Consider the following 6,643-nt stretch of genomic DNA (forward strand, 5'->3'; position numbering starts at 1 on the left):
TAAGGGAAATGCACAATTTATCCCCAACCCTAATAAAAAATAAAATAGAATCCTACAGGGTGGAAAAAACTGAGCTACTTTTACAGTTTTCGGGCATTTGCCCAAAATGTGCAATTCCTTTGTAGAATGTCTACAATTCCCAGTTTGGCAAATAGTAAGTGATAGTACATCAGAATATATTTTTGTTACTAATAGTTAAAATTAATAGTTACGGTGATGTTTCCTTTTTTTGTATCTCACATAAGTAATTATTTTATACAGATATTTTGATTACTGATATAAATCAGGTATTAATAAACAACATTCGGATGAGAAAATGCAGTGAAAATGACATATAGAGTTTGTTAGACCTACTGCTACATATATTAGGCCAGATAATTTCCAGGAACGGGGATTGATGCATTCAACATCACCGTCAGCATGCCCACTTAAGGTACGAGTGTCACAGAGTGGCGAATCTTTGCTGCCTCACTGCCCTTTGACTTATTGGGATCTAACCTTTTTAAATGGACTGGAAATAGTTCTGAAAAGCTTTGTGTGAATAGTGTCTTCTTTTTGTCATTTTACAAAAAGTGTAGATTTCAATACAAATTAGTGCTTTTATAAATTAACCTTGTTACACCCCCTGGCTTTCAAGCAGGCAGTAGTTCTGGGCTGGGAAAGAAGGGGAGGGCTTGCAAAGGGTTTTACAAGTGGGTCTGCAGCCTTTGCAAGCTGTTTTTAGATATACCCCCATTGAAATAAAAAAAGCATAATTAAATGCATGCATGTTTTCATTTGGCGTATATCTACTAAACAGTGATTTGTATTTATTTTGTATTTCAGTGGTAGAGTGTCCCTTTAACCTCATATACTCAACCCATGACCCAGTGAGATATCATGCCCTACTCATCAACATACACCGATAGATACGCAAATTAGGGAAACAACACCCACTCCATCCTTCAATCCTCAATGTACTTTGACCAGCCTACTGACACAGAGTTTTTTCAGTATACTAAAATAAAGAACAACGCAGGTCTCAATAAGAAAGAACATGTGTGCTAATGTACATAGGTCCATACGCAAAGAACCATCAAAAATCAGCGATTTAATATCAGGATAACTCATGTAAATAACTGCTGCTTGGTAAAATAATTGGTATCTTCACCACTCATTTACTCGGAACCGCGATTAAATCATGGAGAGTGCCTATGTTTATTCTAGCCCAGCATAACAGTACTCCATTACCTACTCCCCAGTATTCTTTTAGATTTTCATCAATATGACCACATGAGTGCCATACTATCTTTGGGGGTAGACACATTCCCACTGCTACTCAAAATTATACCCCGAGATTGCTGCATCTTCCCTCCCACTTGTGTGTATGTTCCGCACTTATTAGGTTTTAAGAATGGCTGAAAAAGGGAGCTGTGTTTGTATCTGCCTCTCTCTGAATTTACAGGTGGACATCTATCGTACCCATATCCTCCAAATGCTCCAAGTCATAACTCCACCATTCCGAGAGAAAAGCAGATTTTCTTATTTTTTTATTCAATGGATTACAAATTTTTTTTTTTAAAGTCAATAGATTGATTTTTGTTAAATTTTTTTTGTCTTATCCATTAATCAGTACATTTTGGTGACATGAGGCACAGCTTGCTAAATTTAGAGTAAATCACTTGTGTTGGCAAAACCGCGCACAATACAGCCTTATTTGGGTTTAAATTTTGCAAGTTGGTTCTCAGTGACTAACTCCAAGTTATTCACCAAAATGCAATTGTCAGAAATACAAAGAGATTTTAGATTTTAAGTCAAAATAACGAACTGTGAAAGATTTCTGTCATGATTTTAGTTTGGCTATTTAACCCCTTAAGGACACATGACGTGTGTGACACGTCATGATTCCATTTTATTCCAGAAGTTTGGTCCTTAAGGGGTTAATCATGACAATTCACACTTTAGAGAATTACCCTTAACATTCATTACAGCAAATAAACTCATGAATCAAATACATTTTTTTAAGAGGGACCAAATAATCGCAAACTATTGTGTATGAGGCATCACATAGCTCAGGAATAAACACTCCTGTGATTTCTAAATCGCAGTAAGTGTGTATTTCGAAGAATATTATTACACATTTTATTAAAATTAAATACTATTTCTGTCAGCATTGTGCTTCCTGAATCCTCTTCTTTTTTTTTTTTTTTAACAAAAAACATTTCCCATATGGAATAGACATTTACTTTGTAAACTCCTTTTGAATATTACACCTTTTAAAAATTCAACTCTCATATTCATTGTCTGATAGTGATTATATTGGTGTTCTTTCTCAAGTGTTTTCTTTGTGTCTATATTTGGAAGTGCCATTTGTGTCAATGACTAATGATTTGTTTGCTGCTAACCTTTGACCTCTGCTTGTGTTCTTTATTTGTTATTGGTTAGCTGTTTTTGCCTCTGGCCATTTTGTACTGTACACCGTGCTTTTCTCCAATCCAAATTTTACAGTTGATGCATGTTTACCTGTCTGACGGTAATACCTGCTTTTAACTCGACCTGACTTTCTAGCTTTGTAGTTTGGAACAAATGTTTGTTTGCCGCAGGTGTTTGTTGTCAAGTGAGAAACAAAACACAGCTTAATAGTCTGCTACAGATGCCTTCTGTATAGACTTAAATCTGTAAACATTATTAGAGTAAGTGGTTACCTCACATACCTCCCAACATCTGGTCAGAGGGACAGTTTCATTTTTACGTGTGACTAGGGATGAAGACAGAAACAAGGCTGTAATGAGACATTTTAGGCAACTTACAACTTATGGGATGGTTTCCAATCAACGTTTCGACCCCCAGCCGATCTTTATCAAGATCACCACAATATTAACAATACGGTGTATTTATACTTAAAGAGAATAAATACGAGGTGCTGGAGCAATCTTCCACCCCGTGTGAACCCTGGAAGTGCAGGTCAGTACCAACGTGATGACGTGCGAACATGAGAGCGTGTTCACCCATTGTTGCTAGGATACAAGTGTACACAAGTACAAGTAATGTGCTGAGGGGTATCTATAAAAGCAATAAACAAGGAGGAGGGGATAGAGGCCCTAATGGAGACATATGAAGATGTATGATCTGACTGTAAATTACTTCCCAGAGAGTAGGTGTGTGAACAAGAAGTGATAGCCAGCTACGTGCTAAGAGTGAATGTGTCAGAGGCAATTGAGAATGGTGTGTGTAACAAACAATAAAACGAAGACGTGTGGCTGACTAAGAGTGATAGGCAGTGAAAGCTTGACGTGCAGGTCCCTGTAGCAAGTGAAAGACACCCCAGATAATCCAAGGAAATACAGGTAGTGAAAAACCCAAAGTCTGTGTTCCAATGCTGAATCTCCCCGCCTCTCTGTCCTTCTGTTTTCTCAAAATCTTTAGAACAGAAGCCTCTTTCAGAACCGGGCACAGCGCAGTTGATTGGCTGAGAGGGGTCAGCTTACGCTCTCAGCCAATCAGTAACTCCAAATTCATAAAACTGTCACCTAAAATGGGCAAACTTCACAGACCTCGAAAATGGAGGTTTCCACTTCTTCATTAGTAATATCAATTCTGTCCATGTTTGACAGAATCCAACTCAAATGTGGAAAGGGACCTTCCTTTAATAGAAACACTCCAAGCAAGCACCATAACTACTACAGGGAGTTGTAGCGCAGATATGCTGCCAGGAGAGCCCTCTGCCACCTTAATGTAAATCGTCAAACTCTTTGCTAACAGTTTGATTTCTTAGAAGGGACTGCCGGGTGCTGGTTCCTTCCTTTCTCCTTCTCCCTTTGAGAGACAGCTGTAGGAGATTCTGATAGCTCTCCAGAGCTAATCTTTGCTCGGCAGAGTCAGCTCATTGATCGAGAGCATCAGCTGAATCTGTTCTCAACCAATAAGCCAAGCCCTGCACTGCCAGACATAGTTCAGACAGAAAGCTCTCAGGCTGTACAAAGGCAGGGACTGACACACTCCAGGTACCATGCCCACTGTAACGTGTTGTAGCGGTTATGGTGCTATTCAGCTAAGCAATATCTGTGAAGAGGGGTTACACTGCACATGGGTATAATATAAGCCCTAGCATTATATAAGTTTATATATGGAATACACCTTTCTTAATAAAATCAAAAATGACAATTCTTATATCCTATTCTTATCTTTTATCTGTATTCTTTACACTACAGTGACCTCTGGTCCCCCCTCCACCCACTGCACATAAAGGCTTAGAAAAAACTATATTTACTCAACTGATTTCAGCTGAGATAACCCTCGGCGCTGTGTTGGCGTGCCACCCTTTCATCCAACTGCAATACTTACCTTGCAGGACTAAGACTGCCAGACTAGACAGCCACAAGAGGCACCACCAGGATTCTAAATGATTCTGAGTCCCCTAAACGACGGTGGATGTCATAACGCTCTGCATTAGGACATTCAGTTTCAGTGAAACCCTATATGAGGCAATAAGGGTTTAGGGGGGGACCTAATGTCCATGCACTGCGAGCGCATTAAGCCCTTATTGCCTCAATGCTTTCTTATTGGGTTTTACTCACGCTGGATGTCTGGCATTCTTAGTCCTGCATGGTAAGTACTGCAGTTTCTCAAAAACTGCAATGTTTTACATTGCAGGAATAAGTGTGACAGCGACACTGCACCGAAACCACTTTAATGAAATGAAGTGGTCTTGGTGCCTATTGTCCATTTAAAACAGACTGCTTCCATTCTACAATCATTTCACAAGTACCAAATGGTTGCATTTTGCGAAGAGGACGCTCAAAATAACAGGTTATTATAAGGGACCCTGCAAAGCTGGAGGTCCTTTCCTGTTGGATATATGCTAAACTAAAGAAACAAAGACCTCATTCAACAAAAATACATCTCAAGTATACGCAAGTTGCTGAATATACGTGTCACCGAGGTCATTCTCAAACCTGCATCTGTACATAGACAGAAAAATAAAAAAAGATGTGATTGACCAAGTGAAATGTTGCAACTACATTATAGTTTTTAGTTTGACTGCATAAATTGTATTTTTTTCACTTTATATTTATGTAGACTGATGTGATGTGATCATGGACAATCATGGTGTGTGAGTATGCCCTAGAATGGATAATGTCCCGAAATACTGGGGTCCATGTGCTATAATTGACTCAAAACTAAATATAGATATGCATCACTTCGGACAATTAAACCAACCAGCAACTCATTTTTAGGCCACTAATAACGTTGCATTTCAGGTCGTACTACGACAAATCAAGTCAAACCACAAATTTTGTACATTAATGGCACATTGACAAGAACAAATATTGAGCCTGTGGGTAGCCAATCTGGTGATTTGGTAGATATCAATAAGAACTTAAAGTGGCACTGTCACCCCCTGACAAATTGAGTATTTCGTTCAAATAGAATCTTTTTGATATACTTTTTTTGAATGTGGTAGAATTTCACTGAAATTCCAACCCAGTCAAGACATATACTGAGACAAAGTAAGGACTATTGTGTCTCTGTTTAATTCTTCCTCTTGACTTTCCTAGACGCTGGGCGGAGCTACAATGTCCATCCCGACAGTCATAGTGATGGAAGCAGGGAATTGGCTGTGTCTTAGTGGGTTCCTAGTCTTGCGGGATCATCCATAGACCTCAATGCTGTACACTCGCACATGTGCTGTACAGTTTAGTAAATTAAAGTGATAATTTTTGGTAGGAGTCTGCATGTGCAGTATTTTTTCTTGACTCACTGTGCATCCAGAGATATTTGCACTTGTGGGGTTATAACACATCTTTCGCAAGTGCTCTGACAACAGATGTAATAATCGTTTTAATTGCAGGCAGTGCTCTGCAAGGGGAAGTTCTCTTTCCCCCCACTACCTCCCTCCCTACAACAGTGCGCTCCCTCCCATCTCCCTCCATTGCTTTAATGAAAGTGCTTTATGGTTTGTTTGTTTTTTTATTTCAATTTCCTCCCTCCCAAAATTCCTTCATTCCCACTCTCTCCCTCTTCCCCTTGCCGCCGGTAAAACAATCCAATCACAAGCTTCTATGAGCTCTATGAGAAGCCTGTGATTGGACCTTGCAAGGCTCTTGCTGACTTCAGAAGGAGAAGGGAGATCAGCTACAGGAACGTAACCCAGAATTTGTTTGCAGGTACTTTTTAAAGCTCATATTTTTTTATTTTAAAGGGGGGACCTATTATCAATTTCCAAAATAGGGCATTACTAGCCCTTAAAAAGCAAAGTCTGAAAAATGGTTGCAGTAACTCTTTAAGTAAATGTCTTGTAACAACTTGCAACTCAACCAACACGCTTCCAACTCACAAACTGTTGCTGTGAAGCATCACTACACACATCCCCTGTATGGCAGTTGCCTAGGAAACAATTGCCTTTCTGTCAGTCTCTGCATATGAGGGTTAAAGAAATAAATGACTGTGAGGAATAGCTGCCTAGTCACTAATTACCCCCATCTAATTAGTGGTGGGATGGAGTCCCTAATTAAGCAATTGGGTGGGCTGACCTGGCACTGGATCCACCTTTGTCCAGTGGACAGGGCAAGTTAAAAAGAAATATCTAGCATGATCATCTACCCATCGGTAGTACCACTGGAATGGGGACTGTTGCCAATCAAAAAGGAAAGACCTGGTAATA

Source organism: Pelobates fuscus, chromosome 3 (genome assembly GCF_036172605.1).
Source record: "Pelobates fuscus isolate aPelFus1 chromosome 3, aPelFus1.pri, whole genome shotgun sequence".
NCBI classification, from domain to species: Eukaryota; Metazoa; Chordata; class Amphibia; order Anura; family Pelobatidae; genus Pelobates; species Pelobates fuscus.